Source organism: Motacilla alba, chromosome 5 (assembly GCF_015832195.1).
Source record: "Motacilla alba alba isolate MOTALB_02 chromosome 5, Motacilla_alba_V1.0_pri, whole genome shotgun sequence".
NCBI classification, from domain to species: domain Eukaryota; kingdom Metazoa; phylum Chordata; class Aves; order Passeriformes; family Motacillidae; genus Motacilla; species Motacilla alba.
In genome coordinates, this window is record NC_052020.1 from 33,957,225 (window position 1) to 33,980,901 (window position 23,677).

Sequence of the window (23,677 nt, forward strand, 5' to 3'; positions counted from 1 at the left end):
AATCCAAGTTTACACTAGCAGTGACCTTTGCTAGAGAGGACTTCATTAAAAGAAGGCAACCTGCCCATTCTAACACCTTGGTTTTTAGCAGATATGTGTCAGCCCCTTCTTGTAAGAAGCCACATGGAGAGTCAAAAGACTATACATCCTAATAACTCTTTAGACACTCATTGTCAATGATCAAATTAAATATGATATACTATATAAATATGATATACATATTGTATGTATGTATGACGTTATGGAAGAAAAAATAAGGAAAGTGTTCACAAATTTTAAAGCTGCTATTTCTCTCAGTGTTTTTTTTCCTTCTATGGTTTATTTGTGGTTATACAAGATCGTTATTTCTCTCAATTTCTCATTAAATTTTCTCTTGATTCTTCAGTAACAAACTGAATCATTTTTTAAAATAATCTAGACCAGCAGACCCCTAGAGTATTTTTTTTAATATGAAAAACATCTGAAAAACTGCTGTAGTAGTTTACATCTAACAGAAACAAGCATTTTATTGTTATGTTTATATTGTTAACTGAAATTAATATGTGACCCATATATTATCAAATAGCAATATTTTGTTCTCATGGAAGGTAATAATATTATTTTTAACATAGCTAAAATTAGAAGAAGAGCTCTTATGGATCAGGTGGAGGATGATGGTTCTTTCTTTGGTTGGGTCAGTGGTCTGGGAATTAGATTTAGGAGACCTCTTTCTGCCTAGGGGAAAACAAATTTGGTCTCCTGTGCACGTTTTCTAATACACTGGAGCGTAAGATATTCACAGCCAAAAACTTAACTTGCAAAAATCTTAATAGCCAAAAAATTTCCATGCAAAACTTAACCTAGTTAGTAATCCAAAAAGAATTACCAGATAATCTTGAAAGGTCCCTTCCTATCTCAACCTTTGTCTGGACATGTTAGTTTCAATTTCTTTCCTTTTCCTTTTTCTTTCACTTCTTTTACAGATTATTAGCCAATAGGTCACAGACTTGAAAATTTGGCAATATGAGTTAAAGTCCTTTTAGGAAACTGAGGAACAGAATCTGAGTTTTGAACATCTTGGATGAGCCACCCTGTCTTTGAGCTTGTTGCATAAAAGATGGAATAGTTCTTGATTTCAGAGTGAAATTTGTTTTCATCACTTTCAGTTGACTATCTCTCAGCTGAAGTTATGCAGGGAACTTGAACCAAAATACACAATTAATTTTAAGTCACCATAAATTGCTTTGGTCCTTTAGTAACCTAATTGCCTAAATGCTGTTAATGATCAGTTTGACCAGTTCCAAAATAATTTTTCATGCATTTTAGGCTTTCCATTTGCATGGTCTCAGGCACCTGTTTTCAATTTTATAACTTACAGATGTTAGCTTCTATCAATTTATAAGCAAAAATAGAGCTTATAGATTACTTATATTTTGTGTAAATAATTTACCATATACATAGATTTATTTGTATACATCATATGGCTCTGACTATATGTTCTCTGCAGAAGAACACCAAGTCAGAAAATAATATCTGTGATTAGTATCCCAGAGTTTATTATCAGCAGTATGACTTTTATAAAGCGAATTATGTCAAAAATTGTGTAAAACAGAGTTAATCATTTTTTGTTGCACTGATTCAATTTTTTCTAATAAAAAATAGTATACTACTGTGGCCTTTTTTTTCTGATGCTTTAATATTGAAAATCCATAAAGCTGTGTTGACAGATGAACAACACAATTTTGTAACAGAATGGAAAATTTTAGAAACTGAATAGCTGATAAAACATGAGTGGAACCAGGGAGGATTGATGTTACAGCTGAAGGCAGCATTAGAGATTAGGTACTCATTTGGCTTTTCAGAAGGCCTGGTGACTCATTCCACATAAATGAAGTTTGTGATATGTAATGAAATGCTTTCTATCTTCACTGCAAGCAAATTAACACGTATTTTGTGGAAAGAATATTAATGTTATCTTGCATGTGTTTCAGAGCAGGAACACATTAACAGAGGAGATTTGAAAAGAATTTCACTTTTATAATGTCAGGTGGTAAAAGCTTTAAAACAAGGTCACCTTTGTAAAGTAAAGAGAAAAAATTAGGTTATAAACAAGCCATGCCTAAAAATATATTCAGTTTGTTTCACTGACCAAATGTAATAGCTTGTTGTCTCAAATTGTAGATTTTTCTTTACCAAGAATGATAGTCATATGTTCAGAATGGAATCTGTAATGTTAAGCTATTAGAAAGCCATGGTTTAGTGAAGGAGAAGGGATAAGAATCTCAGTGGTCAGAGTAATTTTATGCCATTAAGGGAGAAAACCAGACAGGCTGTTTTACAGCCTCTTCTGTTCCACACTGGAAAACAATACTTCTTTTTTTTTCCATTTTCTTAATTTTTTTTAATTTTGTTTGTTTGTTTGTTTGTTTGTTTTTCCCCAGGTGAGCAGGAGTGAACAGGAGTGGAGATGTATTTGAGGAAAATGGGGGTAGAGGAAACTATCTCTCACTAAATGTGAGAGATACAGACAATCAGTATGCCAGAAGAGCAAGATAAGCAAGACAGAGAAGTTAAAAATATCATCTTTATTATTTATTTGAAAACAAAAAAATATGAAACAGACTGTACATTTTTAAACATTGGATTAAATGGGACAACTGTCCAAAGAGGAGATTGGTTAATAAATTGACACTGTTTTCTTAGAGAGGTTTGGATTACTATGAGTGCTTTGTGAATTAGGCACAATGAAGAAATAGAGTGAGAAAATAATATATATATATATATATATATATATATATATATATATATATACACATGTGTGTGTATATTGATGTAGAGATAGCATAATGGAGATTATTTAGGAAGAAATATTGAATATAAGGAACTAGTAGTTTGATATGAAGACACAGATAGTGAGATAGATAGATAGAAAATTGATTTTCAAGGCAACCTGAAAAGGTAGATAAAAAAACACGTTTGATGATAAAAGAAACTGGCCTTGCAACCTTGCAATCTTAAATTACTATCAAGATGACTTGTGATAACAGTGGAAGTACTTCTAAGTAGGTAGCATATTTTTAGACATGATACAAGACTTTTTCATCCCTCCTGGTTTATGAAAGGGCCATAAAGATCAGAGACTTCTCTTAGTTATCCAACTTAAATTTAAGTAGAGCTCTTCAACATCATTCTTTTAAAATATGTTTATAAAAACCCTGCCAGCCTTACGCACACGCACACACACACATCACATAGCTCCTCATTCAAGCAGTGGTTTGTATCTTTACAGCCCCCACACATTTCTGGGTCAATGCAATGAATCTGATCAAGGATCAAAAAAGCAGTTGGCTGCATTTTTTTAATATTTAGCTGATCTTTCTTCATCAAAATATTTATATGTTATCTTTGCAATTTGATTTGTGGTCAAGTAGAAGTTTTTGCTGGTTGGGGCAAGTTAAAGTAGAGTGAACTTTCCTGTTAACTTCAGTAATTATTTTAGAAATGCTATTTAAGACACAACATTTTATTATCCAATTTCTCTAAAATATAGTTCCCTTTCTTTGAAACTGTTTATAAACATAACAACTTCAAATTTTTGATAAAGAAAACACCAGGGAATCTAATAATGCTTGTCTACCACACATTGGTGAAATAAATTTTGTTCAGTTAATGTTTCTGAAAGACCTTGAGGGCTTTTGATGAGGTGCTTATTACTTCTCGAGCATGCTCTTATAATTAAATATGGTGCTTTATAACCTCTGCTGGGGTACACTGACAGAGCACCAATGAAACTAATACAGCTGTAGATTTATACCAAATAAAGATCTTCTGAGAAATATTTAATGCTTATTACCAATAAATAACCTGAGGATTCTAGATAAATAAACAGCCTAGTGTTAATGGTTTCAAGGGAAAAAGTCATATCAGGAAGAAAAAAAAAAAGAAAAAAATATGACTTTATTTTTGCATCAGTCTCCCAGATAAAACATAACATTTTAACCAAAGGTCAAATCTAGGTATCCAGAGTCTGGAGGGAAAAAAAACCTTAAGATCACCTTTTGTTTTCTGAGTAACATACATTTAAATTTGTCAGAGCACTGTTTTAAGGTAAACACAGAGTACATCCAAGTATGTGAAAAAAATGTGAAGAAGGAGAAAGAGGTTTAATATGTATTTCCATAGGTTCACCACATGCAAAAGATATCCCTGAACATGGCACAAAAGCCAAGATTATGTCATTATTTGAAATAAGACCTACCTTTCTAGCTTAACGCTTGTGGTCACTGATTTCAAAGGAAAACTAAAATAGACTCACCCTGTCAGAGAGACTGCATTTTTGTAGGAAAGCCAAACTGTAAGATAAATTAAAGACAACAAGAGATGAAGACAAGATGTATTTATTATTATATTGTAAGTTTGCCAAAATAGACCCATGAGATCTGTCTATACTTGTAGAAACCATATTTTAAGATCCGGTGTTTAAAATTTCATTGAATACAGTTATTTGAAAAAAAAAAAAAAAAGCTGTGCATGTCTTCCTTCTCACAGTAAGAAAAGGGAAGGGATGAAAAATTTGAAAGAAATAGAGGGCACTAGTAAACAGCTAGGGTCTACAGAATTTGTATCTTTTTCTATAATAGTCTGAATGCATTTTCACTTAGGTTTGAAAATCATATTCACAGTGAAGAAAGCGCTCTGTGTATTGATATGCTCTCCTGTAATACAATATTGTCTAGTTGCCTGACCACACTGATCGCCAGACTTAGGTTTATATTTTCCTTGGAATTCTGAAATTGGTCTCCAGGCAGCATCAGGTACTGCAGAGATTTTTTGAGTGCTGTAGCCATGTACAACTTCCAAGAAGGAGTGGCCTGTGCTGTGCAGGCATCAGAGAAACACCAAAATCTACATATTTTCAGAGGTAGCTAGCAGTGTAGATTACCAGGTGTTTATTTATTGCAGACTACCCCAGCAGCCTCAATCTATCTTTCAGAATCCACATCACTTTCTCCCTTAACCCTAAGAAATAGTTTGATTACAATGGCAGAGAAAGAACCAAAAGTCTTATGAGGGATTTTCGAGCTCTCACAAGTAAAGAGAGCTTTCATGCTCAGACTGAATTCAGTGATGTCTTCATTTATTAGGACATCCTACTTAATATCTGTTTTGAAGTACTTCATTTATACTATGTAAAGTGATGTTACTTGGAAGCAAATGCGGAAGGTTTAGGTTAGCCTATAGTTCAACTTAGACCTTTGTATCTAAAGCTTTTAAATTACTGTTGTTTTCAAGTTTAGGAATCCGCAGGGTAAAAAGCTAAAACTTCTAGTCAATTGATCTTGTGCTAATTTTTGACAGTGCCAATATGAAATTTTAATGTAAATCATGCATGATGCTTCATTGCTCATGACCCTTCTATGACATGAAAACCTTTGCTTGCTTTAAAAATTATCAGTGAAGACTTTTGTTTAGTAGGGGAATGAGGGGATCATCAGAGTTTACATTTGCAGACCTTTATTTGGTGATTGAAGTTCATATTATTTCCATCTACTCACCCTTTGCTTGGGAATGTTCAGTCTTTGAAAGTTCACCCATTAAAAACATTAAATAAAAGATGAAAGTGTTCATAAAATACTGTGTATCACCACTTCCATGGAAAAATGTGAATTATTCCTTTTACTAAAACCAAATTGCATTCTTTCACTATTAAAAAAATAAATTATTTAAAATGACACTGTAAATATGATGCCATATTCTTCTGTGATGGCAATTAATAATTAGAAAATTATTAAACTGTGATTAAAGTTATTTTAATGCCTCTATTTTATAAGACCACAATTTTTGAAGGTTTTGTGTTGCAGTTTTATGAAGAAGAGTACTGAATATTAATAGGAATTACAGAAAAGTTTGCTAAACTGTTCATTTATAATGAAGCTGTGCTATATATTTTGGCCTGTAAAATCAAATGCAAGTACAATATATCAGCCTTTCAGTGAAGCAAATTATACAGCAATTGATAAAACTCCCTTTGCTCAATAAATCAGATTATAATATCCATGAGTACAAATCCTTGCTGGTATTTAGTACTGCAGAGAAGGTGGTTTTTATGGCTCATAAGCGTCACTGTGGAGGGAGTTCAGTATTCTGTGAAAGATTCTTTTCTCATCTGTATCTGGTCTTTGACCAGTGTTTGAACTACAGCTGAGATTTAAGGTGTTTTGCTTGCCTGTATAGTCTGCACATTGTCAGCTTCTAATTAATACCTTTGCAATGTATTATTGAAAATTTAGTATAAAAATAATGTTAAATATCCAAATTAATAATTTTTAACATTCTTTACATCTGTTTTCATTGACAAATGTCAGTACTGGTTTTGGTCATTAGCAACAAATGTCTGTGCTAGCAATTTCACGGTCACAATTAAAAACAGTACTAATTAGGAACATTTTAGTATTTTTGCAAGTACTCAAAAAAATACAGGGAAATGTGCTATAGTAAATTGCCAGAACAAGGACTCAACTTGAGCACTGCTGGACATTTCAAAGGAAAGCAGTTCAGCACCTTCTGCCTTGGATTCCTGTCAGGCGCTGTTATATTGGTGTATTGGGTGTCCAGCACCTTCAGAATACTTTTGACTCTGCATAAAGAGATGCACTTCATCACATGCAGTGTGTCCTACATAACTATGAACAATAGCAGACTTCTTAAGTGTCATATCAGTGGAATCATTTGCACTGAGTTTCAGGGTGCCAGGCTGTCAGCCTGTAGCTGACAAGGGAGCATTCGAGTCACAAATTATGACCAAAGAACTGGTCAGCTGTCATGACTGAAAGAACTGAATGGGTCTGGTTGACTGAAGATTCTTTCTGGAATGAGAATACTATTCAAGGTGTCACTTGCTGGTTTTATATGAATGTGTATTAATAGTATACAAATTTATTTTTGAGTAAAATCAGAAAAACTAAACAGAGAGCAAGAAATATTTGTTCTACAGTCCAGATTCCATTACTTTTAATCTCACAAAATGGTAGCATCCTATGAAAGTTCTTTCAGTAGGTTTTACTGAAATCATCTGAAACAAACTAATATTTCTTGCTCCTTTTCACATTTTTTCCCTTCTCTATTGAGAAAATACAAGTCATTTTCCATACCAAGAAGCTTTAGAGAATGATATTTGTATTACAAAACGACACACCCAAAACAGAACTGACATTTACTACCAAAGATGAAGAAGACATTCAAGAGACAAAATAGATATCTGTAAAAATGCATTTCTTTTCTGTATTCAGAGTTCTTATATTTAATGAATTTGTCAAAGCAAGAAATCTGATATTCTGTCAATTTGCATATGTGACTGTAGGTACACCTAGATTCCCCTAAAATTAACTATATAAACTGACAATCATTTATCTGACATTATGTAATTTTTTCAGTCTTTCTTTTAGAAATAGTTCTATTTTCTTTTTTTGTCATATTTTTATTTTACAATGAAAACTAAATCAGGTACTCCATTGAAAGTTTGTGTTTTGAAAATAGTTTGAGAATATTTTGCAGGGAATTAAAAAGTTCACAGGCGACCTTCAGACTGGGAATAGATTGATTCTGAGTTGTTCTTTATGACAATTACTTTTCTTTTTTTTCCCTGAAATTAAAGGCTATTATTAACTGAAAAAGATAGAGGATTAAAGCCACTGGAGGCCCAAATCTAGCTTAAAGTGTATTTTTGTAATTAATATATCTCTATTCAGAACCTGAATCCATTTGGTTATGTAATACTAGAGTGAAATTCTTTAGCAAATCATTTTAACACAACCTTGTGATGCTGAATTGATGTCCATATTAGATAAGAAAGTAGAAAGATGCCTCCTGGGGATAAAGGTGGCTTATTTCACTTTACTGCTATATATTGGTGTCCCTCAGGGTTTCATGGGTAGATCAGTCAGGATCTCTATCTGACAACTGGATAGCAAATCCTAGCAGTGTGTATAACGTTGTGCATGTAATGAAAAGTTTCATTTGACTTCTCTGCTTTCTGAACACATAAAATATCAGAGCTGTGCTAAATGTGCATGCAATAAATATTTTCAAATGCAGACCATTTTCCAGACATAGCATTAAAAGTAATCAATTATGCTCTATCCCCTTGAGATTACCCTACAATTCATCCACCAGCAGCCATGACACCGAATCCTAGTACGAGCAGTCAACTTGGGATTTTAACTCAGTGAGTTGTTATGGAACATTTCCAGGACATGATAGTGGGACAGCTGTTTTCTTCCGTAACAAGGTGAATTATAGCAGACAGTGAAGCCAACAAACCTCTTAGCATTTGAGTAGGGTGCTCTCTGCCAACTAGGGAGCAGGCATTGACAGAATTTGGCTTTGGAAGGGCTGGCATTTGTTCCATTGCTTTCATTTGCCAACGACAGTCATTATATAGAATGGTGGAGTGGTGCCTCCTGTAGGGACATGAGATTACAGTGAGAGATAAGTAACAGCAGGGAGGACATTGGTGTTCTCCTTTGAAAAAGCCCATTTTTTAGATGACATATTCTGCATATATGGCTGAAATACAGTTTCTGAATCTAAGTGAACACTGAAATGCTCATGATTATCTCATACCTGCTCATGATTATCTCATACCTGCTCATGAATATCTGATTATTGGGACAGAATAAGGCAGTCTGTGCTGAAATATATTTAATATGGGAAAGTCACTTTATGACATGCTTCTCATGGAGTTATTGTAAAATTGTCCTAAGTATTTAATAGATTTTTGAGAATGTAGGCAGTATTATCATTGACTGTGGGTTCAAACAAAATTTTTAGGCCAGAATCAAAATTGTAGCCATATCTAGCGTGAAAAGAACAAATGTAATCTAATCTATATCCTACAATGATAGAACCTAGTGTAAATAATATTACTTTTATTCTTGTTCCATAAATATTAAATCAATGCTCCATCTGGATTACAACACCAGGCCAAGCCATAATTCCTTATTCATCAAGCAGAAAGGTACGAAAGTAGTACACAAATACCTGAAACTGGTCATGTCTATCATTGTTTTATGTGCCTAATAATTGTCCTCTATTCAAAAAGAGTGATGTATTATGGTTGTTTCTTGTTTAGGCTAACTCCTTTTAGGAGGTTGTAAAACTATTGTTTTCTAACTAGGAATAGTTGGAAATCTCTGTACGTAATGACAGGTTGTTATCTGGCACCGTTTCTGTTCCAACATCTTGTGTAACAATACTTTTCCCAGCATGAATTCCAAACCAACTGCTAGCAGTTCCTTCAATGGATCTTATTCAGGCAGATTGTTCCCCTTCTACAAACATATATGCATAGTAAGTGTTAAAATACAGTATGGTTGTGAACACAATATGAACTCAACCAGATTTGTTAACCATATGGACAGACACACAGAAATACACAGAAATAGCATAAAGAAATGTTCTCCACAAGAAGATCAAACAAGTTATGTTAATCTGATTTGTATGTGAAAGAAGAGTTAGGCTTGCAAATTAAGAAAACACTTAGTTCATGTAAATTTCTCACATTAAGATAATATGACATTGAAGGCTGTGGAGTCAGAATAATAAATATAGCCCTCTGATTGGATTGATTCAAAATTTGACATAGATATTCACTTGCATAGCAAGAAATTAAGTTAAAGTTAAGCAAATCAAAGAAAATCCATAAATTATAATATTGAAGATCTCACAATAGCAAGAAAGTTGCTGTCAAAATGAGATTCTAATTTAATTTTTTGTTTTCTTTCTAAAATGGGTACCAGTTTCTTCCAGATTGTTTTTCAGGACAACACTAACAGTAAGATCTAAGACCATAGAAGTGTAGGAATAATAGTATTTGAATCAATACTGCATTTAGGATCAGCTAAAAAATACCATTAAAAGCAAATTAATGATGTGAAAGAATTATATGCAGCATCACTGCTGCATCAATGAATACTGTAGTTAAAACATGTATGTAGTGCAAATTCACGTTCACCACAGTTGTCAAGGGAACTATTGCAGATTTGCATAATCTAAGAATCCTTTTTTTTTGCTGTGGAAGTAGAATTATAATGTTGGAAATCTTTAATGCCATACTGTTATTGCCAGTACCAACCAACAGTTTTCTTTTTCCTAATAGACAATTAAAAATAAAACCCAGAACATAAAGAGTACTGGATTAATAACCAATTAATGACTAAATTATGAAGACTGACAGTTTTCTGCTGTTGGAATGATTTCTGATTTACATCATGCTTGGATAGAGAAAGATGTCAATGGTCACTCTAAAGCAAGACTTCACAATATTTTTTACAAGCAAATCAACCATGCATATGGAAACATGAAAAGCAGGCAGGTTCAAAGTGTATCAAGAGAAATTAATAATAACATCAGTACTGTTTCATGCCTACTAGGAATGTTGTGAGTTTCACACAGGAAGAGTACTGGAATTTGATTACTGATAGATATGATGAGACATAGAAGAACCAAAATGCAGAGTACAAATCAGGCAAAGGAAAGGTCAGGAAAAGGGAGTAAAAAGACATGGAAATGTTTCATATTTGCATAGAAGGAAAAATAATGATCAAATTTCAGTGAAAATCAAAGAAAAAATGGGATAGCATATAGTTGTCCAAATATATGGAAAAATAAATGGAGAAAAGCCAGTCTGATACTCTGTTAAATTTTACTTTACAACTGCCTTCCTAAAAGTAACTGATTGAATCAGATAGACAACTTTCAATCATATTAATTTTATGGCAAATAATTATATTTATTGTGTATCTTTCATGTTAAGTAATGTTAGAAAGGTAGAGAAGTTGCTCTGTGGTATTCTGGTCTGATACATGGTCATCTCAAGCTTTTCTTGCTCTGCAGGTGATATGAAGCCTCTGATGCAATAAGGCTGAAATAACATTATCTGCTTCTCGAGAAGATTCTCATGGAAAAGCAGCCATCTCCTGCAACAATTTCCTGATATTGATTAGGCTGCTAAGGAGCTATTGAAACAATTTACAGACCAAGTTTTCCTAAGAAGGGAAGGTCAAAACACACCTTCAGTATGGCACTGAAGTGGACAGCTGCTCTCCGAGAGCTCTACACACTAACAGTCATAGAAAGGGAAAGGCTGGAGCCTTGTGTGCTTCAGCTAGGTTATGACTTGATCTAACTAGTTTAAAACTAGATTAGGTGTACCTCTAACACACTGATGGCACTGTAGACAGGGTCCCCTTTCTGTGTCTTTGCATGATTCCAGTTCTCATTTTTTATGTAATCAAGAACAGGCCTTCTATTTATGGACGGTGTGCAGCTGGGTGCAGCTTCCCTCATTCTTAATTATCTATATGCCTTGGCTAAAATGCAAGAGTCTTGACTTCTAAAAAAATAAAACTATTATTTTCAATCTCCTGGACACAATACTCTAAAAATAAGTAATACAGAATCCAAATTTTAGTGAAAATATATATGACTCCTGGTTTAGGAAACTATTTTGAAAATAAAGGAAATAAGAACATGAAAAGATGAGTCTAAATATCCACAAGCAGAACTTGGGTAATGGAGAACAAATAGAAGAAAGTTCCATACCAACCCAGAAAGAAAATCACAGAAAAAAAGATCACAGACGCAGTGAGAGAATAAGAAATACTTCAGGTTCACTACAGAGCAAATAAACTGAACTCAAAGATGACACTTTGCATTTATTTAAAAAGTGTTGCTTGAAAAACATTTCATCTCAAGATGTCAAAATAGTTTCTAAAAACTAATTAAAAAACTAAGCATCACCTTAAAATGTGCCTTAGAGGACTTTAAAAATTACTATTTTATTGTCATTAAAAATTAAAATACACCAGGCATACCTGCGAATAGCATGATTTTCTTGACTTCTAGGTTTCTCTGTAAACCAAGAGGACATCCTCAGACCATCAGTCAATATGCCAGTTGGAGCTGGCATCAGAAGGGATTGTGACAGATGGTGAGTGTGATCATTTTTATTCAGATCTGAGTGCACTGATTTAGCAATTATGTATTGAACAATGCATTCCAAAAGTATTTTATAGAATATATCTCTGCTTTGGTAACATGTGAAAGATAGGAAATGAGACAGAATAAACATCTGAAGTGGTTAAAAAATTTCTGAGTACAGATAGACTTTAAGAAAAGGATGAAAAATGTTTAATAAGGCATTCATCTTTTAAAGACTTGCCCTCCAACCCATAGGATATTATTAGGAAAAATACTTTTCAAGAGATTCATTACCAGTTACATATTCTTGTTGATATTTAGGAATGAACTTTCCTTCTAAGAGAAATTTATTTTTCTAAGTTTGAGGTTCCTCATTCAAAGGATAAATGCATCAGAGTGGGGGTAAGACATCAGCTACTGTCAATCGTGGTCACTGACAGAACAGCTCAATTTGACATTGTGAATAATGTCACACATTAGCAGAACAGAAGTAATGATTGTTATATTTATAAGATCTGTAAACCAATATATATCTACTAAGCCAACCATGGGGTAATGCCAAGCTAGGAATGTCTAGGATAGTAGGGACTGTCATATATTAGAGATGGAAAGGTTTAATTTCTTTCCTTTCATAATATGCTCATTTTAGTTGTTGTTATTTGAAGGGTATAGATGTGTTGGTAAATAGGGAATATATGGATGGCTTCTGTCTGATTTTCACTATTGCATAATTTTCTCTATATTGGGTTCCAAACATCAAAGGGTAGTTTTTTTCTACTTCATTTGTTTGCTGATACACTGCCATGATTTCAGTCATAAAGTTCTGCTGAACTTTCTTATGGAGTTAGAAATCAGATTAGAATATAAAGTTAGAATGCTTTGATTAATGTTCTGTGTAGTCAGGATTCTGGCTCTATTCCATTTTTCTTTCACAGCATATGTGAGATCTAAAAAAACCCTTCTCAGTCATTTGCAAGTTTAGTCAATTTAATGTCCTTATGTGTTTTGCTCATACCACTCTTTGAGGCATCATCTTTTCTGTTTCCAAACATCTAGCTGCTAACAGCATAATTGAGATCAAAACTTCACACCTAATTAGGTATAGAAAATGGATTCAGAAAAAGGTATGTTGCTCACCTATGGAGAAAATTATACTAAAATATTTAGGAAACATTAAGAAGTGTAAGCAATTTTGGGTTTTATAGTTGCAGAAACATAGCTAAATAACAAGGTAAAAAGAGTTAACCATGTGTCAAAAAATTCTAGGAGGTTACAGTCTGGGTGAAAGCAAGCTAACGTAATTCTCATAAGTGATTATCATAATAGAGTTCAAAAATAAAAGCAAGCAGTGATAAATTTGTATTAGAAATATTTATGAGGCCATTCTTTCAGTTGTCTGTCTTACTAAGCGCAGTGATAACAGGCAACAGCTGCTGCAAACTTATATGTTGAAGTCACACAGAAATGTTGACAAGTCACAAAAAAGCATAGAATCTGGTCAGATTACAAATGGGGTATATGTAGAGCATTTCACTCTGTGTAAATAAAAGAAATTAGTTACTTTTGGTAATTTCTATTTAAATATCTTTGTCATTTTTATTAAGACCATTACATGTAGTGCACAAGTCATGCATATCTTTTCCCTTTGGATAAAATTATCTTTCTTTTTTTCTTTTTCCCCCATGGAAATACTCTGTATACATTCTGTATCACACTATAATCCGTTAGATGCTAACCAGGAAAGAGTTTACATGTTGTATTGTTGTATTAAATTTATCCCAGTATTTTTGTCAAGTGCAGATAGATGTTATCTTGCATCCAATTCATAAAAAATTTCTTGTGAGAAAATGTATAATTCATTGCCTATATTTATAGATGAGTATTCTCAGTTCTACCAACTTTGGTTTAGGTAGAAGGACAACCTGCATATAAATATATATTTTTTTTGTAAACAGGCTACTCTCATATTCTTTAGCAATACTATTTAATTCAATATGTTTTTGAAACAATAGTTTTTTTTGCTGTGGTAAGGTATTTTTTAAGAAGCAAGATAATTGTTTTACTTGATTTGCCTTCCAAAACAGTTGTTGAAAACTGTTGCTGCTTTAAATAAATCATATTATCAAGACTTCATCACATGTACATTCTGCAGAAAATATATGATGAGATTTTATTTGCAACAGCAATAAATAACATATTACTGTACATGCAGAAAACAAATTAAATCCAGACATATTTAAAATTATTTTATATAAGAAGCTAGTTTTCTATGAATAGAAAAAAAATATTACAAATTCAATTATTGGAAATGTTTTTGTTACAAGAAGTTGAAACATTTCATCTTGAAAATGTGTGCTTGCAATGTTTAATGTTTATTTTGTCATTCTTAATATGTTCAATTCACTGTTTCTATACTGCATGAAATTATTGAAGCGGTTATTTATTCCAATAGAGGGATATTCCAGGAATAACATGTCCACCCACATGCAATTTTTTATTACTACACATTGAGATTATTCACGTTCCTGAGATATAATCCAATGCAAAAGTAAAGAAATTCAACTTCATTCATATCATGCTACTACCCAGATATTCACACTCCATGTGACAGGAGATGCTACCTGTAATTCAAATTCAGTGATTCTTGACTACATCTCATTTCTCAGAATTCACTGAACTAAATAGTCCAAACCAGTACATTCTGATATTGAAATGTTAATTTCTGATGTTTTGCACTGATTTTAGCAATCTACATTGTGTGTTTTAGAGCATACTGTAGGATGTACGGATTTGGGGTTAATATATATTCAATATTTTCTTCTTTCCCTAATTAGAACTCTCGGCAAAACTTTGTTTTAAATACATTTTTTTCCTTTAATATGTGAATTTATATTTAATGTCAAAACTAACTGTACAGATGATATTTTCATAAAAGCCCATTGAGAAAGGCTGAGAGAATAATTCCAAATAAGTTCCAATGAAAAATAGCAAAACGTAGGGTCACATCTGGAACTATGAATTTATTTTATTACATGTCTTACAAGCAAATGAGTGGTACACTACTTCACAGGGAAAATTAAAATGTAACACCTCACTCTGGGCTAAAGCTGCAAAAGGAATTAAGCCTAAAAGTTCAGTCCTCGAGTAGATATTCACTATCCATAGTTAGGAAACCTTCATGAGAACCTCGACTCTCTGCCAGTAGATGCAGGCAAAAACCCTAAATCTTTTTCAAGTACAAGTCTCTGTAAGAATTTTATTCTAGTTTTTTTTGGTTTTTTTTTTTTTTTTTAATTATTTACTTCTATGTCCATACTCACAGTATGCCTGTGAAATCAGGTCTTTAAAAAAAGTTTTCTGAGGATTGTGCTGATCTTCTTATAAAAAGTCAACAAATTAGGTGTTTTACTTAGGAATTGCCAATTCTTAAGTAAGAATTAAATATGGGGGATAAAATATGGGGAAAGACCCTTTCTAGTTTGATGTCTGTTTTCTGTACACTTTGGTGGCTCTATGCACTAACAATCAGCTACCAGCAGAAAAATGTAACCCACTGACGTGATCCAGTTATAAAAGATGTCTCTGTCCAAATTAAGATGTAAACAAGACCATAAATGAAGTCAATAGTATGGATTTTATTTAACAGTAAATGTGAGGTAGAGAGATAGAAACCAGAGCAGGGGGGAGAGAGAGAGAGTGAAAGAAAGAGATTAAGCAAAAGATGTCACCACTGTGTGAATTCCTGTGGCATCCCACTGGTCCTTCTTCTCCCGGCACTTCAGTGGTAGAGGCCCTGGAGTCATTCTTCTGCAGGTGCCACCTTTATACAGTCTGAGACCTGAGTATCCATGGGGTCTAGATGCCATTTCCACAACTTGGACCAAAAACTTTAATTAGAAGAACTCTATAAAATCTGCCACTATTGTATGTCTAATTTCCCTCTATTTTTTTTTCCTCATAGATTATAGATTTTCACTTCAATAAGACCTCATTAATCTGCTTTTGAATTTAAATCAGCGCCATTTCTACAAGCTATGTTGAGGCTGGGGCTGGAATATGGCCATTAGTGCGAATAATCCAAATGGAGGATATCTGCAACTCCCTGTTACAAAATGACCACAAAATCTTCCTGCAGCCTCAGGAAAATATGCTGCTCAGATGAAATAAAGATTGCCTTTTTTCTTTGATTGTGTGTGATTTTTGTCTCATTGTAATTCTCCACAGTTTCCATAGTGAGTAGAATCACCTTTACAAAATAAATTTTCAGGAAGTAATTTTAAGTCTTAAAATATTCACATTCCTGTCAGTATTGCTTTTATATTTTCATTGATAGTAGCAATCCCTATTTACAAAGTATGAATATTTAATATTTTAATACTAGAATAAGCTGGATATTGAACTATCCGAATTTGATAGATTTCTTAATTAGCTTGTAATAGAAATATTCAGAAAAATTTATATGCAGTCTTTTCTTGCAAAAGAGCCCCCAACAACGAACTTTTAAAACAGACCTTTTTTTTTCAGATATGCTGTTACAGAACATAAAATGCTTAGCAAATAAATAAAGAAAAATGGAGTATGTTCTCTCTTACACTATATCATTAGGAAGAAAATTGCACTTTTTTAATATCTATATTTTGGGCTCATATTAAGCAAATCATGTTTTGAATCATACATAAGGCTCCTTCAGGAACCTTGACTAGATTAAGAACCATGGGAAATATACACAAAGTTTGAATAATGTATTTGGTTTTGCTTGATTCACTTTTTTCTTTTCCTCTATCTGAAAATGTTATATCTGTTGATGAATTCTACATTCATTCTTCACATCCATTGATGGTATAGCTGAAAAAGATGTTGCACAATAGCTATGTGGATATCATTTATTTCCAAGTGAATTGTGAGAATGTTATGACTGTGAATATAGAGAAACAGACATATGATCTGAAATTATAGTGTGGTAGATTTCAAAGTTTGTATAGAAGTTTTGAAACAAAGTTAAAAATACAATTCTGCAATGACTGTGAAGACTTTAATAAAAATGTATTGTTTCTGGCACTAGAGAAATCATGAAAGAGTATATACTAAAATGAGAAGCACAAAAAAAGGTTGCAGCACCACAATATTTATATAGTTCTATACTGCAGTGCATCAGCTCTGTGAAACTGAAGTGCATCAGCCTTACTGCTGAAAACAAACTAGCTAACTACAGAATATACCTACTGTACTAATCCTGTCAATATTAAATTAATTAATACTAGCTTATGAAAAAAATTCTTGTAAGTTTGTCTTCAGAGTTTATTATCTTCTGAAATAATATTCAAGTACAGTGGCAGTGCCTGCAGTCTCATCACCACTAAATACCTTCTTTTGGTGGTCTTCATCCATTAAATTTAAGGCTTATGAGAAATTACTTAATCTATTGATTCTATTTTCAAATGGAAGAGATATTTAATTTGTCACCTAGCAAGTAGAGAAATATTTGTGTCAAGGTTTTCAAGGATATTTAGACATTAAATCACATTTGAATAAGGGACTGATGAAACCAAATGTAAAAGCATGACTTGTCAAGCTCTTAACAGTCTCTGCATCTACTTTTTTATAAGTAAAACATTTATATGACTAAATTTTCTCTGTTCTGCAGTCACCTTGAAAGGACTGAGTAATTACCAAAGCATGGTAAGAATCTACTTACAGTCTCTTAAAGGCCTGAACCTGTATCTGAGCTTGAAATCGATGTGTGTTGAGAGCTCCACTGAAAACCCAGCTAACAAACATATTTTCTCAAAAGGATGATGGCCATTTTCCTCTATAATGTCTGATAGCTAGCTAGGTACTCTTGTATCTGACATCACCTCAATCACCTCCACATCAGTAAGTATCCAAAGAAATCTTTGTGAGAGACTGAGCTACAAAAGGGTCTCTGCATAAAATAACTCTCTGTTTTACTGACGCTAAGCCAGTTTTAAGAAAGAACTCAAGATTCGCAGGGAAGGAACAGGATTCTCAAGCCTATGATTACAACTACCAGATGCACAAAGAGAAAAGCCTCTGTCATTTACAGAGTTGAAGATAAAGTTAATAATAAAGTTGTAGAAATTAAATATTCAGACTTTTGAAATGTGTCTTCTCCAATATAAACACTACTAAAAAGAGACAAAAATCTGCTTCTCTCTGGTGTTCAAATATATTTTGCTCTTCTGATTGAAAAGTACACTAAAGATGAAAAGGGGAAAATAGCTTTCTGCTTAGATCACAGAAGACTCCTGATTCATTCCCTTTTTCCTAGCTACTAAAATTTTATTGAGGTAGTCATCATCACAGACTACAAATGTTCTCCACCAAATAAATGCAACAACAACAGCAAGAAGAAATTTAGCCCTTTTGAAGTCCTGAACACCTCTGGCTTTAGTTTTCTTTATTTATATAAATGCAAAGCGAAATACATAGAAAATACAACCAGGAATAATAAGAGAAATTTTCCAATGCATGGCAGACATGGAAAAAAATTATTATGGTAGCTGTTACCATAGTCCCTGCATTCCCTCTTGCACTGAAAATTCACCCTGATGGATTCAGCACTTGTGGCCAAGTAACCAGTGGATGGAGTGGGGTATCTTTCATCTATATACTTATGGCTACTGAGGTCTGGTATTTTTTTAAGAAATAGTGTCAGCACTTCCAGCAGAGATGAGAGCTGAGGTTCACAAACATGAATTTCTGATGTGCTTCGTAGCTATGCAAATGTGTTCACCTGAGCATGCCACTCTGCCAATAGTTTCCCCACAGAAATACCCAACACCTAGTGAATTCAAATGAGTTTAATACACAGACTCATGATTAATGGAAAATGGCAGAGAGTAAGGGACTGAAACAGTTCGTGCTTTGTTTGATTAATTAATAAGAGACTCTCTTTTCCCAGCTTCAACTCATTATGCTAATGAAATGTCATCAATTAAGTCTTTCCCCTGATTATTGAATCTGTCAGGTAGTGCTCCACTGAAAAGCTGCATTCCTTTGCTGTCTTTGTCGAGATGCCATCACAGGTTTTTATGAAATGCTTCTTCCATTAGACAGTGTTTGTTCTACTTTCTCATTATTGTATCATCCCATTGACCTTGAGCCAGGTGAATACAGAATGACCAAAATGAGACAGAGACAACACTATCCGTGGCACTGCGGGTCAAGATAACATTATAGCAGAAAGATAAATACCATTCTTTATTCACGATTCCTTCATAATTATTAATGGTCTGGTCAAAGATAAATTCAAGGAGAGTGGCTGACATTCAGAAACCTATGCCATGCTGTACTAGACTATGCTTTGTACAAGGTGGAAGGGAAATATTTTATCCATTCAAAATACATCTTTTGCTATGAAAGTTATCTCATAGGCATATGGAAGTGGGATTGTATAACAAAGGTAATCTTAGTAATTCATGGAGACAGAATAAAGGAATCCACAATAAAATAAGTATGGTTACACACCACATATTTTGAGATCACACTATCTGTGTGTATATTTAGGACTCTCAGTTGCTTTGAATAGAAATATATGAGGTTCAGAGTATTGTTCTTTATGATGCCAGTGGCTACAGTAAATGATGATCCACCAGTTACCATGGAGAGAATATAACAAATTACACAGCTGCTTGGGAATGAGCCTTTGGAGAGGCAGAAGGGGGGATCTCTGAAGGTCTTCCACTTTTATTTCAGCAGCTGGAACACAATGAATTCTTTGTGATGGTTTCCTCTCTGTATTACTTTCAGGTGATCACGGGTCTAGTCATATACCTGTGCCTCTCACATGGGTCATGAAGTAGGGGAGAAGATATTGTGCTTCAATGGAAATACATGAGAGAGTGCCACAATGCAAGTAAACATGCAAAGCAAGCTAAATGTGTGACTTTAAAGTTTCTTTGAATTTAAAGGTTTTTTTCTAAAAAAATAAAATTCATGAAAACTCTCCTTGAGGGAAAAAAAAGCTCTAAGATCACACAAGGGACTGTGTTAATCTGATTTAAGTGATATCTTTCAAAGATAAAAGACAGATTAAAGAAAAATCTTCACAGGAGTTGATAGGGACAATGACTATATCAAGTCATTCAGTGATCTGTAATGTTCCTGCACAATTATATACATATATATATATAAAATTTATATATTTTTATATATATATATATAATATATGTATCTATATGTATATATCTACATATACATACTATTTGTACAGGCTAGATCCAGGAAAGAGATTGAATACTGAAGCAATAAAGTTTGCAAATGATATGATAGCTTATGTTTAGCTAGATGATAAAATGTCTGGTGAAATTAAATTACAGACTATAACTCGTCTATTACTACGCAAGATGTTGGAATCAGTGAGGATATCTTTAATAAAATTTTAGGATTCAATACATTTTAAAATAGTCAAAATTCAATAGCTTTTAAATAGTAAATAGGATATCAGTAATTTCTAGGAAAGCACAGAGAAAAGCTTTATAGCACTATTTTTATTTAATAATAATTGCATTGTAAAGATAGTTTGAAAATATAGTTCTTGTCTTCATCCATCAGAGTTATTTAATAATAAATGTGCAGAGAAAGGCAGAAAAAAATAAAAATAATGAAATGGCTTCTTTAAAACAGAAGTTACATAAATGTGAATTTCATGTCTTGAAAAAAAGAAGGGATGGGAGACATGACTGAATTTTTTAAAGCCTGGAAAAGATGAATCAGTGAAATTTTTTTCATTATTTATACATTATGTTATTACACTGAAGAAACTAAGAGAAACTGAAGAAATAAGAAGATATAAAACAAGAAAATCTGGTGATTTTAGGACTTCTCACTCAGTGTGCAATGAGCTTGTGGAACTTACTGTCAGTAAATTTTGCAGGGGTTGAGAATACAAACAATGTTCCATAAGGTAGGAGATGTCCTTGTGTAGGACAGGTCCAACTGTAACTGGTGCATGAGAGGACACAAAACCCCCTGAGTTGTTAAAGATACACAGTGTTCACCACTGAATTTTTTTGCCATCTAATCACTTTACTAGCTAACAACTGCCATCCACAGCAGATTCAGGGGACTATCAGGGTACAGGGGGTTCTACTTACTGCTAAAATGACTACAGTTATGCTAAAGTTATTGCTAAAATGGCTATGAAGTAATTCTTAAAACAATGTGGTGTAAAAATGGCACATGGATGAGGAAGAAAGGTATAGTATAGTCTCTGATTTTTTTGCAGTTACTAAGATCCAGATTTTTTTTTCTTTTTAAAATTCTGTTTATGCTGTAGTCATGGATTTCTCACTCGAATCACACATATTTTTCTATAGTATCAGCTGGCCTGTGGGAAAGACAATCATTCCAAACAACTGGACTGCATATGATTGCAAATCTCGCATCAGATAGGCTTGCTTGTTAGAATTTGGAACTGAAATTGGTGTTGAATTATTTCATCTAATGTTCTTTGGAAAGGACAGCAGATATTCTGGATACATTTCACGTATTGAGATTAAGGACCTTGGATGAGATTACAGCATGTCTGCAACAGGGCTTGAGACTAAACCTGCTTCATTGTAAACTTCATTACATTTAGTTTATAACACTTGTGGAGATATGCAACTCACATGCTTAATTTTTCTGATTTATTAAGCAAACGAAAGAGTTTAATTAAAGAAAATGCAATAATATTTTGAGCCTCTCACGGCTCAACCAGAGAGTTGTACCTTGATATGAACTGTATTATTTACTACAGCCATTACCTTTCTGCTGTGGACACATGAAAATCCCCACCCTCCCAATGCAACCTCTTATTATGGGGATTATGTAGTAGTTAGGAAAGCTTCCATGCATTGTGGAAACTATACAGATACAGGATGACACAACTTCATAGAGTATAATCTAAGAACAATATATAAAAGAAGACTAAAAATCAGAAAAGGGATTCAGTTACAGTAGCTAGATGAGGTGTCACAGAGAACTGGTTAGATTTATTTGCATATTTGTTTAATGTTGCTATATCATATCTTTATTTCAGTATGGCAAACATCTCTTCTCCTATATTTCTTCATGCAAAATAAACAATCCATTTAAAATTATCTGTGAGCCATTGCTGATAATTATTTGAAAGAGTGCTGCTATTATAGGAAGGACTCTCCTTAAGCAGGGACAATAATAGTTTACCAGTATAGATAATTGCACACTAACATAATAATGCTTTGTTGCAGTTTAATTTTGTAGTTAAGCTGCATATCAGTGGAAAATACCACAATATTTTCACTTCCCTCTTGTGAGTAATGTCATTTGCTTTAGATGAGGTAATTGAAAACAAAACAAAACACAAAAATTACTAAGCCTAGTCCTTCATGGGTTTGCAGTGAGTAAACAAAACCTACAAGAAATATTTCATGGAGCCTAAATTGAGCAAAGAAAAGATAAAAAGCAGACCTTACTAGACTTTGCTATTGTGTGAGAATTTATAGGACAGATAAAATAATAGCTTTCTATAAAAAATTTCAGTAATATTTTTAATTCTGGAATTCTTTTCTATATAATTTGGTTTTTAATAGTTTCATAGGATTTCTTAGACTCATTATTTTGTAGGTAAAACAACATACTTTTAAAAGCCAAAATATCTGACATAGTGTATGTTATACATTTTAAACAGGAAGAACTCTGCTTGCATTACTCATCGAAATCTCGAATTCATGTCACAGTCTAGTGCTAGACTAAGAGGGAAAGAAGAGATATGATTACACTGAGGTCTCCACCACACATATTTGCTGACCAAGAGAAACTGTATACTACTGCCTTCTGTGTCAAATTAATTTTAGATATATATAGGTGCAACTTTTCTGATTTACATAGCACATATGTTCTCAAACCTGCATTGTCACTCTGTCATGTGAGTTACTCTTGTTTCTGTTCATGTAAGTGACTGAAACATCACTTAAATTTATTAGCTTCAAACTCCACTTGATTTACAATGCAAAGAAAGCTAGAAAAATCATTATATCTTTCAAATTTTTTTTTCTTTACTGAATTCTGAGACATCAGAATGAAACAATCAATCTGTTAAAAGTCTTTAATACCAGAAACTGAATCGGATACAAATGGACACAATGGACACAAATGTCAGTATGATTATTTGGACCACAATATCAAAAATAAATGGGGAACATAGCTTTTAGATGGAAATTAAACTTTCTGTTAGCTCTTGCTAGTTATGGTGCAGTGATCTTGTGGGGTTTAATGAAAAATCAGCACAAGTGAAACCAAGTATCATTTTCCAATGTTTAGTCAGCTCACAATCCATGCCATTGCCCATCTTTAAAGTGAATAAGTGCCATAAAAGGTGTTTATCTGTGATCATGACATAATACTATGCACAGTACATACTGAAACTACTGGCTAACACCTCTCTTATTAAAAATACTATCCAGTTTCACAGACATGGAGACATAATAAAAGAAAATGAACCTGACCATTGGAGCAGCCACTCACATGAGTGAAGCATATGCAGTATAAATCACACAATCACAGAATCACAAATTAGGCTGAGTTGAAGGGACCAACTCAGGTTGGTCAACAAGGAGTTGACAAGGATCATCAAGTTCAAGTCCTGCCCCCCAGGACCATCCCCAGTCACGGCATGTGCCTGAGAGCCGTCAAATGCAAAGACAGCAACTAGGAGAACAAACAGGAAGTCTAAAGG